The sequence below is a fragment of the Canis lupus genome, chromosome 1 (genome assembly GCF_048164855.1).
Source record: "Canis lupus baileyi chromosome 1, mCanLup2.hap1, whole genome shotgun sequence".
Classification (NCBI taxonomy): domain Eukaryota; kingdom Metazoa; phylum Chordata; class Mammalia; order Carnivora; family Canidae; genus Canis; species Canis lupus.
The window spans coordinates 12924588-12944534 of NC_132838.1; positions in this window are offsets into that span (position 1 = coordinate 12924588).

Below are 19947 nucleotides of genomic sequence, written 5' to 3' on the forward strand. Positions count from 1 at the left end.
ATATTTGATTCAAAGAAGTAATTGTAGAGATGAGCTTTTACTGCTAAAGGCTTACTATCCTAATTAAGCAATATGTCATATTAACATCCCTAGATAGTAGCTTTATGCAAATTCCTACTGCATACTATTTACCTACATATCTGCCGATCTCTTTTCAGAAGAGCTGACTCCCATGCTCGTAGTTTAGAGATCAAAGAAGGAAAAACTGAAGAAAATTTTACTAGAAAATATTGTCTTGGATAAGGCTCCAAGATATATAAGGTCCAAAATGTAGGGATCATGAGGGAAATTGGGTTTCAGATATACTAGAGTCAGAGATGCCAAAGCCAGCAGACCGAGAAAGCAGGAGCTACCAAGATTGGTAGTCAGGAGGAGCAGTCTGGGTGCAAAATCCTCTATAGGTCATGGATAAAGATTAGCCAATGAAGACCATGCTTCTTGGAAACATGCTTTGTAAATCCTGAGACTGCTCAGTACACTCGAAAAAGCAAGTGTTAAAGGAAGTGCTTTGAAAACAATCTAAGAAAGAATGTACCTAACACAGAAAAAGAGAGGTTTAAGTACCCTCTGGCTTGTCAAGATCATTAATATTTACAAATATTCCAACTGGTAATTCATTAATCTACATATTAAATCTCTGTTGAGCTTCATATGCATCAGATACAGCGGTAAATGTTGAATGAGATAAAAAATGAAGACATATGCAAACCAGCCCTCGCAGAGCTTAAAGAAAGTGGGTAGATAAATAGCTTCCTATATGCTTATTAATCCTAGACAAGTGAAGACAGAAGGTGTCCTGAGGTGGAATGCTAGAGGCAGGAAAGCAAATGGGAGAAAAGTGGTCTTGCCCAGGACTATTGCAGAAGGACGTCAGAGCTCTCATGATGGAATCTTGCCGTCGACTCTCTGTGATGTACTAGTGTCAGGTCTAAGGGAGTACAGAAAGTGTAGCAGGTTAATTCCATATGAAAAGTGTTTAGTTATAATTTTGCAAGACTGAGACTGTTTTTTGAGAGTTGGAGCTTGGAAAAACTCCTGTTAGATACTTTCCATAAAGAGAGGGAGACTTTTTACAGATAGCTGCCTCTGTGAAGAAGTAGGAGTTACTACTACCCCATAGTTACTTTGGGTGCTCTTCAGTGGGAAAGTCTGATTTATCTGTAAATGTGCATGAGATAGTTAATCAGCTGAATTTCAGGGATGTTGCAAACACATATTGGCCATGGATGATGCAGTTAAAACAGAGGTCAAGTGGAGGAGGTTGGGTTTTATCATTGGACATTGAAAAGTATCCTAGAATAAGAGCTTCTGGGTAATGAAGTTTCTTTAAGATATAACTCAGCTAGGCAATCATCAAAAACTGAAGAGGTATTTTAAATTCTCCATCCATAACCATAGAATTGATCCACTGGTATTTTTATATAGGCTTTTTCTTTGGAAGTTCAATTCATGTACTACATCTGTACAGATGGTACAGATATACATATACATACATAATATGTAAAATTATATATATATAATAGATGATGGAAATAAAGAAAAATGACTCTTTTGTACTGTACACATTAAAAGATTTTATTTTATTTTATTTTTATTTATTTGAGATAAAGAGAGAAAGCAAGAGAACAGGGGGAGGAGCAGAGGGAGAAAAAGAAGCAGACTCTGCCCTGAGTGAGGGACCAAACACGGATCCTGTTCCCAACACCCTGAGATCATGACCCGAGCCAAGATCAAGAGTCAGGTGCCCAACCAACTGAGTTACCCAACTGCCCCAGTACTATACATATTTAGTTTTTAGTGATTAAAATGGTATTATAAGGTCAGTTTGAAACACAGAAGTAGCTGATCCTATGCAAAACCTTAAAAATTAATAGTCAAGGCAAAAGTGGATCAGTAACAGTTAATTGTGCCAGAAAGAAGAGGACCCAGAGTAAAGCTCAATGGACACAAAGTATCGTGCGGTGCCATAGTTGCTCTCTTGAGCCCTGGAGCCAGAGAACAAAAGTATGTACAAAACAACTTTGGAAGATCTGTGTGTTGTCCCTCTCTCAATTTCCTTATGGTAATAACAAATTTAAACTAAAAAATTATGATTAATAAATTAATCATTAATTAATTAATTAATTATTATTAATGTTATTAATTTTAAATTTTTAATTAATTTCAAAAATTATGAAATTAATTAAAAATTTAAAATTAATAAAATTGCTTACAATGATAAAACCTCAGTGCTGCTATGAATGAGAATTGATTAAACCAATACGTGTAGAACATGAATAGAGGTTCTGACTGCTTTTATTCATGTTAAATAGCATCCCGAGTACCTACTAAAGACCTAGCATGTGCTTAATATTGTTTGTTTGCTAAACTGCAGTTTTCTGGGACAAATCAGTCAGACATTTCCCTGGGTGTTACTGACTGAAGAGTTCACATGATTTTCTCAAAGTGCGTCTTAAAGCCTCTAGATCTGTCTGCAGGTTTTGGGAATAATCTGGCTATGAAATGACTCTCTTTGCTGCTCAAGGTATTTTGACAAATGTATCTGGCCAACCTGAGGTCTCCTTCCTATTTCCCTGCTCCATGTGAATCTACAAGGAATTTTATTTTGTCAAAAATATATAAGTAAAAAGTTGCAAACACATCTATTTGCATACTGATTTGTAATCACAACATGTTCAGGACAGGTTAATACATTTCACATACTTTCTTTCATTAATTCCAGAATGTGGGGCTCAAATGAACATTTGCTGTTTCCTGGAGGCGGCAACCCCCATAAGATATGAATACAGATGCCCCAAAGAACAGAATCTGAGGAGTGAGGCACCCATTGGAGATGTCACAAGGAGAGTGTAGGCCTGCCCGAGTGGTGAAGGTCAGTGATGGTAGAGAATTTAGACTCCCATGTCCTAAGTGCTTTCCTCACAAAGCTTGATTTTTCCTCAGTGCCATGTGTCAGTCCAGTGTTGCCATATTGCTTCTGCAGGTCAGCTGCTCGTGACCCAGCTCCAGCATTTGAAGTTGGGCTTCGGTTTATTTCCAAGGCATCTCTTCTGCCCTCTTGGTAGTGTTCAACTCTTCAGGAGCAGACGTGACAGCTGCATCATCCCTTCCCGTCAGCTGTTCTCCTCACGCTTCCTGCCCCCAAAGTGATGTTATGACAAACACTGTGCTAGTGCTGGGGATTGGCAAGGCGCCAGGACCATATTGTCTTGTCACTAGTTGTTAAGTATGGCTTGAGGAGGACACTAAATGCACTTTTCAGTAAATGGCATCTGCAGTAGGTCTAAACTTTGCAGCCCTATGGAGATGGCTTGGCTCTGCTCCTCCTTCATATCCTTTCATTTAAATCAGAACTTAAAGCTCAGCTGGTTTCAGAGCCAGCTTGTCAACCTCCCCAAAGATGGGCCCACCACCAGTGTTCAGTCCTCCTCCCCCAACCTGACACAACACAGCAGAACGTCCTGGGGGGCCGTTGTGACTCAGCACAATTCAAGATGTTCTTCCCACTGACTTCAGTAGGAAAAAACTGCACACAAACATTCAGGCAATCACACAGAAGCCCGCCAGGATGATAAGCCAGCATTGCAAGGGGGGGGCGGGGGCTGTCTTGATGTGAGAACAGCTGGAAAAGACTCTCGACAAGAATTCATTTTACACAAGTTTTTAACGTTAACGTAAATACCATATGATTTCACTCATATGTGAAATTTAAGAGACAAAATAAACAAACAGAAAAAGAGAAAAACAAAAAAAGTCTTAAATATAGAGCACAGGGATCCCTGGGTGGCGCAGCGGTTTAGCGCCTGCCTTTGGCCCAGGGTGCGATCCTGGAGACCCGGTGCTCCCGGGCTCCCGGTACATGGAGCCTGCTTCTCCCTCTGCCTATGTCTCTGCCTCTCTCTCTCTCTCTCTCTGTGACTATCATAAAAAAATATATATATATATATAAAATATATATATAAAAAAAATATATATATATATTTTTTTTGAAGGGGAGTGAATAAGCTCTGGTGATGAGAACTGACTTACATAGAGAATAAAAGGGGGGTGTCTTTATGCAAAAGCCTTTCTCAATCAGAATTTATTTCATACAAATTTTTAACCTTACCACCTCTTGCTAGGAATCCAAGGGATTCCTTTCTTGCCAAAACAAATGGCCTGATGGTTCGGGCCACCTGGGCAGCTCAGTATTCCTGGCAAGGGTTCTAGGTTACACAACAGATTTTCCCACCACTCATGGCACCTATACCTAGTATACATTAATCACATAAAAGCTAGAGACGATAATCCACCTTTTCATCTTGCAATACTCTCTTACATAGACTTTGAGACTTAGTCCGTTTGTCTTTGAGATAATCCAAATGCAATCAGTATTAAAGTGTAAAAGATACTTGTTAGTGGGGCAATTTGGTTCTAGCTTCTATCAACACCACCATTCACTACAATCAATCATCATCATTTCTGAAATTGTTATTTGAAAAATGAAGAGATTTAAACAAATGTCTTTAAGCCCTATATTTATAATTCTTTTCATAACATAAGCAATTCTGATCATTTTTACTTTGTGTCTAAGGCATGAACAGAGCAGAAACACATTTATGATCTAGTTCAGAGCCACAGTAACATCCTTAGAAACAGCTTTTGCTGACCGAGAAAGTTCACATTAAAAAAAAAAAAAAAAAAAAAGGAAAGAAAGAAAGAAAAACTCTGTGGCTTCCCCTTGTCAGAAATGATGAAGGTTTTAGATTTCCTCTCAGGCCAATATCACCTATTGGCAAGAAAAAGGAATTATGAGACCCATTTAGCAAGAGCGAATTTTGCCATCTATGAAAAGATTAAGCTTAATTATGAATTCAATTTATAAAGTCTAGTGTCACCAAGAGATATTTCAGCTCTAGACACTGAGTGTAGCAATATGCTTCAGTTCTAATTTAAAGTGACCGAGGCTCAGCTGACAGGGGAAGGACACTGTGCCACAGCAAATCAGATACGGCTTGGCTGCTATTTTAATTTTTTTCAACTTTTTTTTTTCCTTGTAAAACCTTGATGACTAGCATTGTTTAAAAAGACTTTTATGCCAGTCCTTTTGCCAAAAGTCCTCTCTGTAATTTCAAACAACTGAAAAACTATCGAAGAAGACAAAAATGCTAACTTTCAGATCCTGTCCATCTGGCCTCAGGCTCTAGATTTAAGTTCTCTCCCCTTGGCCCCCTAAAGTCACATGAAACAGCAAAGCTCTTCTGTGAGGATTTAGGATGATGTGTGTTGCAAGGATAGAATTGGGCAGGCTGTAAACCCATGACGTCCCAGGAGGTTTCATCTTAAAGATGTTTCAGACTCCGAGTAGCTGGAGTTCTCCAGAATCTTCCCTCTAGAAATAAAATCACCAGGGGGATGGTAGGGTTTGTCATATTTTGCTTCTTTTCTGGTTCGACTCTGAATCATTTTCCATTTCTATTCTTAAATGCTTTACAACCGAAATGCTCATCTTGGATGGAAACTGAAAAGCTGCAACTGGAATAAAAACAACATGTGCTCCGGAGCAATTGTGACAAAGCAGAGTCAGAGCTCAAACCATGGTCTCTCTTGTACTGTCTCTCTTTCTTTTTTCTTTAATGTGAGGTTCTTTCAGGTTCTAGAACATGGTCCGAAAGCAAAATGGGCAGAAAAGTCATCTCTTTTCACCACAGGATCTTTATTAGAATGAACTTAGAAATGAAATAACATTTTTTTTCAGAAGGTTATCTAGTCCACGTATTAAGTGACAGCTAATGAAAGCTAGTGTTCCTCTTTGTTATTAACTAAATCCTTTTTTGTTTCCCTTTGGGGGTGTGACCCTACAATACATTATGCAATGGATACCTCCCCACCAAAGTGTATTTGGGAATAAGAGTGGGGTGCTGTTCCAGGACATGGGGCATTAGCCAGGGCTACCCAGGGCCAAATGGAGTGGGTCAGGAGACAGAGCGGTCACCCTGGTTTCATGTAATGAAATTATTTTATGGTGAGAGTCATATATCTTTTATTTCTCTCTTTCTTTAAAATGGTTTTTGGTATGACAAAATCAGGATAAACTCAGCCTGTTGTTTGAAGGCAATGACCCAGATACAAAAGATCGTGTAACTGCTGAAGGCACTTCTGGCTGAGATGTTAACCAGAGCTTATAAGACTGTACCCATGAAACTCCTTTTAGCAAGATGTATAATCTTCAAGGAGACAATTGGGGATTTTTTTATTTGTCTGCATAAACTATTCTCAATGAAGATAATATATAAAGAAAAGGAGTCTTCTTGCCTGAAGAGAGGTCAATTCTTTTCAGTTTTACATTTCTAATATGGACTATAATTTTCAAGGAGAATAAGGCAAGATATTATTTCAGTAATAACTCTCAATAACAGCTTGCCATTCCTAGGGGAATTAAAAAATATATTTAAGTGTTTCTCATGAACATATTATTTGAAGTGAGGATTCTCAAAGCATACATTTCCTAGTCCTTAGAAATCCTTCTTTCCAGATAAAGTCATAAAACTTTATCAAGAAGGCAAGTCCTTACCTGTAGTTGGATTCCTGGGTTTAATATTTGATATCATCAATCAAGAGTTAACCATTAAGCCAAGCATCGATTTGGAGTAAAGAAATGTTTTAGGAAAACATCAAACATAGAAAAGATGCTTGCCCCAACAAAATTCAAGTAAATTTATAAAATACCATAAATACTACCATAAGGCAGATAAACTAAAGCAAGCATATTCCAGAATATCTCACTGAAAGTCCTATTTTTATTATTTTATGGCTTTAAGTAGGAGTAAAATCAAAGTGATATTAAAGAATATATATATAAAAGAATATATAAATATAAATATATAAATATAAGCATCCACTTTATTTGGAGAGATTAGAGATAGAGTACCTGAAAAGTAACTTTGAAGCAAAGGATGGAGACAGTAAGAAGGTGTTCTTCTTGAAGATACATTATTCACCTTATCTACAGAGTTAATACAGTCAAAAGTTTAATAAGTGGTTCAGTTATCAGCACATAGTTTATTTTATACTAAAGAATCATTTTTTTTTATTTAGGTATTTCTATTAGCTTTATGAAATCCTGAATTGAAAAGCCCTTTTGACTATTACCTTGGACTGGTTCTTGAGGTGATATTTCTACCAGTTGATATTCTAGTTTCCAAAGTGATTGACAGTGCCTGTACCTTTTTCTCTCTAGCTAAAACATTTTGCCTTCATGATACTTTCCAGAAATCTTGAAAGCACCACTGTAGTGTATCTTAACTTAGCTTTTTCCATTTGCTCAGTTGAACACGTCAATGATGATGCAAAGTGGAAATGTTAAGAAGTGTGCCCAACTGTCTCTGTCAATAGTTATGTGGCAGAAGGTTACTTGGCCAGGGCATGGCCATTCTCTTTATAATCCCACGTGGGATAAAAAGGAGCAGTCACAGCTTCTGACAGCTTCAACTATATAGAAGGGGCAGGAACCATGTGTAGTATTCAATCACTAATGTGTATGTGGAGGGGGATGAGTACAGGTGCCTAAGACATATGGAGCAAAACCTCTTGTCTTTCAGAGAAAAACATTCTCTACTCACTACAGCATTCATTAGAAAAGAAGTACGTTGCCTAATATATACTTCTTTCTTTTTTCTCTGCAAAAATAATATTATCAAAGAGGCAAAATGACATAAATTGGAACTTTGATTTTTGAAGTCCTGGGAAATTTAATAGATTGAAGCATCAAGTCTCTTGTTTCTTGATGAGAGCATTTCCAGACCCAAAGAATGTCTAAACATCCTTTTACTAAAATTCCTGCTATTTTTTTTCCTTATCTCTAATGTACTCTTCTGAATTTTACCTTCTTTCTACTCAGTGTTGTCCAAGGGAGTGGCTTAGGTGTGTTTGTTTACAATTCTGTCTGAAGAGACTGACAAGGCATGGTAACGTCAGTGAGCAGTGTAACTGAGCAGGCGGGAACAGAGACTTGGGAGTAAAATGGAAATTCTAGATTCTTATTCCCAGTCCTTTCCCTGGAGTGCCATCTCATGTGACTTGTCCATGAAGCCTCATAAACTGAGTTTACTCATTTGTTAAACAGACATATTACTTCAGTGGAAGTAAGAAATAAATGAGATGATATTCATAATGCCCTTATTATAATGTCTGAAACATAGTAAGTATTCAGTTAGCTCTTATTATTGACAGTTTAAGGGAACACAAAGCTGGTTACACAGTGTACCCTCCAAATGCTGGCCCTACTGCATCTTGTGGCCACCATGGAATTACCAGCCTTCTCAGGGGGTAGGGGGCACATCATTCCTATGTTTTACCCCTTTTCTGCTTTGTTTTCATTCTGACACTCAAGACCATTGCTGGGGGTGTGCAGTGGAGATCTGAGAATATAGGAAGGTGGAGTAACATGTACAGCAGGAAAAAGTATTTTTTTCCTCTTTTACCTCAACATATGATTTATTTTATTTTATTTTATTTTATTTTATTTTATTTATTTTATTTTATTTTATTTTATTATTTTTTAAAGATTTTATTTATTCATTTGAGGGAACGAGATGAGGGATGGGCAGGGGCAGGAGGAGAAGGAGAGAGAAAATCCCAGACACCACTCTCAGCACAGAGCCTGATGCAGGGCTCAATCTCATGATCCTGAGATCATGACCTGAACTGAAATCAAGAGTCAAGACCCTTAACCACCTGAGCCCCCTAGACGCCCCAATGCTTTCTTAAAATGTTTGTTCCTCTGTTACTACTCAGACACCAATAACGTCTATCACCATACCTTCTCAGCCTTGTAGATTTTTTTTTTTTTTTAGCCTTGTAGATTTTTAACACAGATTTTCTCATGACTGCTAGTCCAGTTATGAACTGGTCAAGATTGCCCTCTGAGTTTTCTTCTCAAGTGTAGACTCATCTTTAGATCCTCCTTTACACAAGTACAAACAGTAGTGCTGTTCCTAAGCTGGACACTCTCATGGTTTTATCTTTAGGAAGAGCTCTGCTCCTGAAAAATGCATCTTTTCATCACAACTCTTGCTGCCCAAGTTGAACCTTCAGCCAAAAAAATAATAATGATCCTCTATATTCACCAGCTTCCTGCTTCAGGCTGATAAGCAGCACACTGAGAATGAATTTCAGAAGGAGCAGCAAGTGTAACGCCTGTAAATCTGATGTAGTCAGTGCGACACGCTTGCCATTTTGCCTGGCTTCGTGGCACTCTCCTGAGAGAAACACGTTGTACTGTTAATTTCAAATTTCAATGTAAGTAAGGTGTGTAATGGCTGCTCGTTTCCCACATGGAGGCTTATCTTTGGTTACTATGGATATCCCCAGACATCTCCCTCCCTATCATGGAACAAACTCAATAAAAGCTATGATCTCAGACAGCCCCAGCCTTATCCTGGCCCTATCTGTGGAAGAAGAAATAATTAAAATTCTTCAAGACTTTTCTGTTCCCACTATCTTGATGCTCAGAATTTCCTGAAATGGTTCTTATATTTGTGTTTTCTGGGTTGATATTCAGTAATCCATTTTGTTTTCATTAAAATAGGATTTGAGTAAAATAATTTATTTTTAGGAAATGACTTGAATTTAAATCAAAGGATTACAAGAGTCAACATTGACTATGATACCTCAGAAGGGAAGCATAATTGATGATTAATGGGATAACTATTTTGTTGAAGTCACAGAAATATTATCTCTACAGATAGCAATATTATCTCTATACAGATATAGACATATTCTCATCCCTCAGAATTCGCAGTTAGATTTTTTTAAAAAACTATACTTTGTTGTTTTCTGCTGTTTCCTTATCATAAATTAAATTTTTCAGCGGATATTTGTGCTTTGGCTGATATTATTAACTTCCACATCAAAACCATCAGCCAGTTACTTCTTAGAAAGCTAAAAACTTCATAACCTATTTCCCTACAGATCTCTCCACTGAGATTTCTAACCTGTATCTCAAACTCAAGAGGTTAAAATAGTATTCACGACCATGTTGTGTCTGCTATTATTATTTCTTTCCTTGTGTTTTCATCCTGATTAATAGCAATACCATCCACCCAATTTTTTTAAGTTTTTGTTGTTGTTGTTGTTATTTTATGGCTTTTGTTTTTTTTTTGTTGTTGTTGTTTTGTTTTGTTTTGTTTTGTTTTGTTTTGTTAAGAGAGAGAGTGCATGTAGAGGTGGGCCAGGGGTTGGAGGGCTAGACTGCAAAACTCAATCTCAGGACCCTGAGATCAAGACCTGAACCAAAATCAAGAGTCAGCTGCTCAACCCACTGCACCACCCAGGAGTCCCTTTTGGAGGATTTTTAAAAGATTACTTTCAAAAGTTAAACATCTCAAGAAACATAGTATTCAATAAAACCAAATCCTCAAGTTAATTAAATAGACAAAAAACAAAAAAAAAACAAAAAAAAAACCACTTGATTTGAAACTTAATAGGTCACTGATTATTTTCAAACATTTTATAAAATACTAGGGGATGGATGATATGTTGGATTTAAGAAAGAGCATTTGCTACCATAAGGAAAAGTGACTAGAGATAACAACTAACTATAAAGGAAAAGTCAGTAGTTTGGTAACCAGAGAAAGCTGTAGGATATTCTTTATTTTTTAATTTATTTTTTAATGAGGAAAAGTTAAAAATGTCTCATAGGTAGGGGAAATAATAGTAGAAAAGGAGAAATCAATGAAACATAACAGAAACATAACAGAGGAAGACTCTCGATGAAAGGAATCAGGGAGAAGTTAGACAAATTAGCCTTATATGATAATGTGGAAAGGAAGGAGTGATCACTTACTCCAATTATGGAAAGATGAAGAAGACAAGTGGGCATACATCCTAGAGTAGAGAGTCATGTGGTAATAGAAGTAAATTTATGTGTGATGACTCTCTTCTTTATAGGAGATAAATAGGAAGTGAGGTCAAAGTTTGTTTCTTGATCTGTTCCTTGATTTAGCTTGAGAATATACCCTCTCGATTTCCTCACTATAACAAAATAGGATTAGCCCTTGATCCCTGAGCTGTGGAGCAAGAAGACAGATCAGTAAGGGTAAGAGTAGACTTGCCATTCCCAACCCCTTTTCCTACCTCCAGTAAACAGATGCTTCCTTTCTATATTCATTCATTCAATATCCTTTGGGTAAATTCAATGTTAAGTATTTAACATGTCTAACATAAGTTTTCATTGCTTGGGTTTATTAAGATAAAAAAAAAAGACCTTTTGATGAATTCAGCATCTAGTAAATAAATGACCACCACACATTAAGAAAAATACTAGGTAGTTGCTTTCATCCCTGAGAAACATATAAAGTTGCTATGGATCATGGATAGAGATAACACTGTGGCGATCTACCAGATTATGGAAACTTTCAGTGTTAGAAATAGAAGGAGCTTAGACAACTTGCTTTTTAATCCATTGATAATATAAAGATAAATCCAAAAGGATAAGAAAGTTAAAGGGTTATATAAGCCAAAGTTCTTTCCCTCTTGGTCTCAACATACAACAACTGAAACGCCACAGGGAAGCTAAATCTACAAGAACTACAAAAGATATTAATGTCCATAAGGTTAATGATCCAAATCCCAGACGAAATGATGTAGCACACTGTAATTTTCTGCACCTAAAAGATAGGTCACAACTTGAAACTGATAATCATAGCTTCAGCCCAGGTTCTGGGAAACATGCCTAGGTGGTAAATTTCTTTCAAACTACTACAACAGGAAATACCAAATGAGATTTAAAAAAGAAAATTTTGCAAGGTAATAAAAGTTTTATGATGGATCACTAGGATTAAATGGAAGAAACTCAAAATTCAGAAAACTACTCTACAGAGACCTGATCTAATTTTTCAAAATAATTTTGCATGAGATGCTCTTTGAGTTGGCAAAAGCCCAGCTATCAGAACATTTGATATCTCTGCTGTCCCAGAAAGGTAGCATGCAAATGTTGCAAATGCTCACGTTTAAGTTACCAAGAGCAAATGAAAGGACTGAACAACTGGATAATAGTGTTACATAAGGCTTGGAATTGTCTCCGATGGCTCTATGCTGCTAATAAATGGATGGTTTTTGAGTCTGCTTGTGTACCATGCATCAGGGAAAATGTAGAATATCAGAGTCAAGAAATCTGTCACTTGGTGTTTTGGAAATTCTAAATTACCTACAACATGGTAGATGTGAAAAATTAGTCAGATTTTAGTAACCCACCTAAAAAAATAACTTTGATTCAGCTGAAAACACTTTAAACCCACACAGACTGCGTCTCTTGCCAGTTAATTTGCTTGTAAAATGATTAACATTACATTGGTACACTATAAGATTCAATAACAATAGCTACTGTTTGCAGGATTGAATTAAGTATAGTGGTAGTATAGTTAAGATTTTTGCCCAAAAAAATTTTTTTTGCATGTTCTTTTGAGACATAAATATACTAGGAGAGAGAATTCCTGACCAGGAAAAAATTTAACTAATTTTTTTTTATCTTCTGTTTCTTAGAATGGATAAATACAGTTTGCATTTCATTAGGCTCTGTGGACTATAATTTATTTAACTGTGATGAGTTTCAATTAGATAAAAAAGAATAGACAGGTGAAACATCCATAAAATTTTTTAAAAAATGAATGCAACAGTTCTTATGTATAATGCATATAAAAATAACCTTTAGCATTTTAATGATAATATTTGAGACCAATCCTGTGAGAAGAGAACAGATAAGATCACATCCAAACAAGAGATTCAAAGAATGTCAGAGAGTGCTATTAATTATTCTCAAGAATTTTTAAGGGAAAAAAATGCAAGGTTTCATCAATATGTTTAAAACTAAAACTGGTAATAATACATCCTTCCACTTATAGATCTTCTTACTACCATAAAGACCAAATCAATAAGCAGATTAAATCAATCTAAAGCTACAACCAGTAAAAGTCTAATTAGCAGCATTAGTATTATCTGATTGATGATAACATTGTATAAACTAAATTTGTGAAATTGGCTTTGATAGTAATAGATGTAATAGCTTGTTTTATATCAGTTTGATCCTTTTCAAATTGAGCATGATGAATCATTTGAGTCATCATTTTTAGAATTATTATTATATTTTTCTTTTTTTACTTATCTTGTTATCTTTTATTATTTTGATAGGCGAAATTATCTTTTAAATAATATTAAAATAATTTTAAAAGTGCAAAGATAAATTATTCATCATAAATCTTGGTACAAAATAGACTTTTAGGGTCTGTGCACTATATCTGCTTAGTAATGGTGATGTCATATTGCAGTCAGACACATTCTATTGTTGACTCTGTCTTGGATCACTTCTTCCCTTGGCTCTACATGAACTATTGTTACGGTAGCTCCTTGTGACCAACTTGGAACCAAAACATTAAACAAACATGAAAATATTGGCATTACACTTTAGTGGAATGTTCCCAAATGTCAATTTATAAACTTCTTTTACAGACTAGTGTGATGGTGAAAACACAAAACTCTAATGGAGCTCACTGACATCATAGGCTGTATCACTGTGGCAGGCAGAAAAATGATTAAAAGTATAAACCTTCGGGAGGGGGGGAGGAAGATGCAAAAATGGGTGAAAGGGATTAAGAGATACGGACTTGCAGTTATGGAATGAGTAAGTCATGGAAATAAGAGGTACAGCATAGCAAGTATAGTCAATGGTATCATCATATCATTATATGGTGACAGGTGCTGGCTATTATGTTGTACACCTGAAACTAATGTAATATCATATGTTAACTCTACTCAACAAAAATATATATACATATGCCTTGAAGATGAGGACATTCTCCTAGTTATCCGAATGGGTCTAATGTAATCACATGAGTCCTTAAAAATTGATGACCTTTTCCAGTGGAGATAAGAGCTAGATGCAAAGAAGGAAGAAGGACTGGACCCAACATTTCTGGCTTTGAATATGGAGAAATGGACCATGTACAAAGGAATGTGATGGGCCACTAGACCTTGAGAAAGGCAAGAAAACAGATGCTCTCCTGGACCCTCCAGAAAGGAAGTGCCATCCACACCTTGATTGCAGACCAGTGAGTCTATTGTCAGACTTCTGACCTACAAAATTATAAAATAATAAGTTCACATCATTTAAGCAACCAAGTTTGTGATAATGTGTTAAAGCAACAAAAGAAAACTAATATAGTGATTGCACAAGATAAATGAAATTCCTGTCATCGTAATCTTTGGTCGAGTGGTCGATGAGGTCAAGTACCTCAATTAGACACTGTGATTACTACTAAAATCTGAAAAGCAAATGTTATGATGGATTTACCTTGGAGAAGCATGGAAGTAGACTTTAGTTCAAGTAGAGGATGACATCTAGGCAAAGATGAAGGAAAGTGGAAAAATGAATAAGAGTTAGCAAAGGTGGGGGGAAAGCTCTAGTCAGTATATGTCATGGGCAGGCTGCCAGAGAGTAGCAAGATTCAGGACTCAAATTAAGTGAAGCACTGCTGGGACAGTGTAGAATCAGATCAGAGGGTAGAAGACAAGCATGGTGGAGAGAAATGGCTCTACAGAGGTAAGCAGGGGTCAGATCATGCAAGAACATCCAAACAATCTTATGGAGTTTAGAATTTACAGTGTGGGAATATTTTTCGCCAACGGGTTGACATCATCTTCTATAGCTCGATAGTTTACATTGGAGTCCTAGTGTATCTTATAACACAGTGATTCCAGTTAAGGTTGATTTACTTGGTAAGAACTGGAAAGCTCTTTTTTGTGCAATAATTTCATAATAGAGATTTTGTTTCTCGTAAGACAAGAAAATAATTTAACTATTAGGTAAGAGCTCCAAACTATTATTTTTTTTCCTTTTCCTTTTTTTTTCTTTCTTTCTCACAAACTTACTTTGTAACATTGTTAAAATTTATTTAAAACACTTAATAGCTTGAAATACAAGCTATTTTTAGTCTTTGGCTCAAATAGAAATTATAATAGCTGTGAGAAAATTAGAATAGCCTTACATTCATAACACATAATTTATATCCAGCTTAGAATGGCAAAAAAACTCTTCTCCCATTAAAAGGTCTCAAGTCAAATGTTACAAAGTTTGAGCTATGTGCATTATCTCTTATTTAGGTTGCAACAGGGCAGATAGTAGGGAAGAAAGCTTGTATAATTGAGTACAGAGGGAGGCAGGCCCTGTGCCCTACAGTGTGGATATGGAGATGAAGAATCCTGAGTTCTTCATCTCAAAGAGCTTTGTATTTTAGAATAGAAATGGATAAGTAAACAAATAATGGATTATGGGTACTAGTATAGGGCATAGATAGAGCGGAAGAACAAAAGAGTTTTCCATTCTTCTTGGAGGTTTCTTGGTGATAGAACTGGGAAAGCCCAAAACGCCATGTCCTTCCGTGGGGCCTGGTGGATCATCAGAAAGTACACAAACTAGTGAGTAGAAAAATCCAGATCCTAGGTTTCTTTGGACCTAGACAATGCTATTTTTGCACCCTGCATTTTTGGAAAGTTATTTAAATTCTCTGTGCTTTGACTTCTTCATCTATACAAGTAAAGTGTTTGTTGAACTTTATTGTATGAAGTCTTGGGGTTTTATAGAGGAGTCTCAGAGGCCACTAGGGGGGGTGTTGAGAGAGCAAGACTTTTAAGCACAGCTTCAACCAGAGAAAGTCAACCAATGTCTTCATTGACCAGCTCCTACAAACTTAAAAAAAAAAAAAAAAAAAAAAAAATTCTGCTTTTAAAAACATAAACATTTAATAATCCCTGAACAACATTGATCGGTTACTGTCTCCCTGGCCTGAGAGTCTAATTCAGGGGTGATGTTGTTTTGTTTTTTTTCTTAGCATTCTTTTTATAGTTGGTGTTTTTCTTCTACTACCTTTAGAGATTCTGCTAACAATGGGGCCTCCCCATAAAATTTGCTTTCCACATTGCTTTGCATGAAAAGCCAGATAACTCTAAGAAGCAGATTTGACAGAAGCTTATCACGTTTTCAATCACTGAGGAGAAATTTCTAAACTTCAGTTCTAACCATTCCAGGTAGAAAGATTATAGGCGGAAATGAAACATATTACTGCATCATGTAATCACAATTATCTGGGAGTACAACATTTTATATTTCACGATGCCTTCCTCTTCTTTCCTCTTCCACATATATGTGATTACCCATTTTTTTTTAAAGATTTTATTCATTTATTCATGAGAGATACAGTGAGAGAGAGAGGCAGAGACACAAGCAGAGGGAGGAGCAGGCTCCATGCAGGGAGCCCGACGTGGGACTCGATTCCAGGTCCCCAGGATCACGCCCTGGGATGAAGGCGGTGCTAAACCAGTGAGCTAAGCAGGCTGCTGATTACCCATTTCTGATCATTCCACTGCTTGTTAGCATTTCCATAAAAATATAGGCCAAGAAAAGAGGAAGATGTATAATGAATACATTTAATGACATTTATTATTAGTGGCTTTTCCTGAAAGTTAGAATGGAGAAAAGGTTGAAACTAGGAACTGATAGAAACTAATAGAACTTTGGGATTATTTATCTTTTTCATTTGTTAGTGCCTTGCTACTATTCAGTGAGCTGAGCATGGATAATTGAGAGTCTGCCATCAAATAAGAGTCCTTGAAATTACAGTTTTAAATATAAATGATTGTAAAGTCAAAGCATACACACACTACTAACTTGTAGTTATAACAGATGGATTCAGAGATATTTTTACTTATTCGGGAATATGTCATTTCTTTCTACTCAGCCACCATTTATTTAGTTGCTAAGCAATTGAAGATATGAAGACATATAAAGCAATAGTATAAAAAAATAAAGCAATAGTATCTTGCCTTCAAGAATATTAAAAAGACATGAGAAAGAGAAAGAGGGAAAGAGAGAAAGAGGGAGAAAAAAGATATATTCGCATGATCCAGTTTGGAACTATGAAAATTCAACTTATAAAAATTGCACTTGATTGAAGGATTGGCAGGATAACTGAAAGTAGCCTCCTGAAGGAGGAAAATAAACAGTTTTGTCAAAATACTACCTCACATTATTGGTAAATAAACACCTTTGCTCTACATAGAAACCTACAAATCCTCTCTCTTTCTATGTCAATTCAATGTTTGTTAATAATTACATGAAATATGTATCTGAAGACCTCCTCTCCCCCTCCTTTTTCCTTCTGTAAATGATTGCATGTTATGTGTGTGTGTCCAGGCTTTTTTGTTGTTTTTTTGCTTGTGTTTTCCCAGAAACCATGCAAGATGGCTATATCTCTCAGATAACCCCATCTGCTTTCCTTGGGACTTCTTATGATAGCTATCAGCCAATTATATTATGGGATTGAAGTTTATACCTCACTTTTCTCAGCAAAACACCATGATGATCTTCATTTACGTTATTTTTTCATCATAGATCTATTACTTGGTGTTGGGATCATGGATGTGATTATGAGGCATTTACATTTCTGTTACTTACTTTTTCTTGTTCACATTGTTGTTTACAAAACTGTAAGTGTCCACAAGAGAGGATTTGGGTGGGGGGATTGGTTCGGTCCCTTTGGCTATCATTTACAAGTGACTAAATTCTTAGGTAATATGTTCTAAATATGGAAATAAAAGAAGTCTTCAAGCATGACAGTAGTCTGCCATGCCTTAGAGAAAGTATGGAGGCACATGTCTTTCTATGAATTGCCTCTGCTCTTGCTTTTAAGAGAAACACTGTTTCCCTCTGTTTCCCTATGTTCTGGCAAGATCCTTCTGTCCCTGTGACCTGTGATAATTACCCCCATTGCTATTGTATCTCCTGGGTCAAGACTCCCTTTGGCGCTATTCTGAATCACTTCTGGAACCTTTTACCTTTCAACGGTTGAAATTTAAAACTGCAATTTGGAAACTCGGAAATTCTCTGTCATCTCTGTTTCTTAAGTACTTTTTACTGCAATGGAACCGGAAATTGTCATACAATTTAATTAGTTCTTTGTAGGAATTTCTTCCATTTTCATCTTTGCTTTTGTGAAAAGTTTAGTCAACATTTTCTTGTGCTGTTGCCTACAAGAGTAACATAATAGCCCATTAAAGGAGCTCTGTCTTTTGAAGAATAGGTTTTGCACTGATGAAAAATACCGTATAATATTACAGTAATTTCTCATACTCTTCAACTAGTAGTTCTCACCACAATAGAGAAGTAAAGCGATATTTATTTTCAAAGGTGAATGGGTAGAGCTGTGATACACATCCTCTTTTTAAACAATATGAGAGTAATAAAGGAATGCTGCCTTCATTATAATCAAAATACATTTGTAAAATGTATACCTTTACCTAAGAGACACAGTTACAATTTAGCACTTCTATTGCCAGAGAAAAAATAGTTGGGTGAAAAAAATCCAAAATTAATTACATCTAATGGAAAGTAGGGAAGTTGGATAACAGAAGAGGCCTATGTAAAGCTCCTCAAACATACAATGATCTTTCAATGAGCTTTGTCATTGTATCATGTATTTTCCTGAATAGTTGCCAATAAGATTCTTAGTTCTCAGGGCATGAGGCCATAGATATTAAATCCATCCACTTATTTTGCCACCTTTCCTTTACCAAATAATGGCCAACCTCTAATGGACATTCAGCCATTGTTAAGATCCTTATCTCCTAATTACAAGATGCATAACTTTAGGTTGGACCTGAATTTCTCCATGCTTGTTTCCTTGTTGTTAAATCTGAAAGAATAAATAATTCTTTCCTCATAGTTTATGGGATTCTTGCAATGATTAATTCAAACACTATGCATAAAATGTATATAGAACAGGGCTGGTACTTAGTAAGTACAAGTAAATATTATCCTATAAATAAAGAAACTCATTTAATTTGCCCCAAAGCCCTACAAAGTAATTATTGTCTTCATCAATGCATCTCATTTCCAGATGCAGATATTAAAGCTCAGTGAGGTTATTTACCTTGCTTAGTCTTACAGCAGAAAAGCAGCAGGATTAGGATTTAGTTCCAGTTTGGTTTGCTCCAGATAAAGCTACTAACCCACTGACATTGTCTCTCTCATTTCCTGAGTGGCTACTATACAGAAGCATTTGCCAGGCCTCAGGGACACATGTATCAAGTTTTAGTAGAATGATTTCAAGCTTGACAGGCAGCCAAAATGGTTCAAATGCTGGCTTTGTCACTTCTACTGGGACCTTGTTAATTAATCTCTCTGAGCTTCAGTTTCTTTATTTATTAAAACAATGGAGATAGTAATAACTGTCTTCTAATATTGATGTTCCATGAGAAAAAAATAGGTTGTGTGGGGCACCTAATGGGCATGCTAAAATTAAATTTAAAAAGTAATAGTTACTGGCTATCAACATAGTACTCTGCTAGGTATAGAAGATGCAAAAGGGTTGGCAAACCAGACCCTTATGAAAGTTGAACACTAGGTATTGAGACCAATTTTAAACTAATTACAAAATGAACTCTGTAAACACAGTTTTGATAAATATCTCAAAGAAGTACAGATCAATCAGCAAGTATACTGAGGGATCAGGTCCAATTTGTTGGTCCCATGATTGGGGAAAAAAAGCAATAAGATCATTTAGACATGGAAACATCAGGTTTTTATTAAAATATAGAATATTAACTAAAACAAATCTAGGTCTAAAACTAAGTATTACTTCACTCTTTCTCCTGAGAAAGCCAATAATCGAAGAAGAGCCTGTGAAAGGGAACTATACCTACTAAGGGCATATTTTGATTCATTTTCTGGACTTACAGAGATATTGATTTACAATTGGAGCTACAGAAATTAGGGACTTCCTAATCAGAACTGCACTTGATTTGGTCACAAAAATGTTCTATCTGTTACCTTTGGAGTAGGTACACATTGGTAGTTTCCATTCCCTATCTACACAGTACCTCAAGCAGCCTTTTCTTCTTTCTCATCATTCAGGCAAT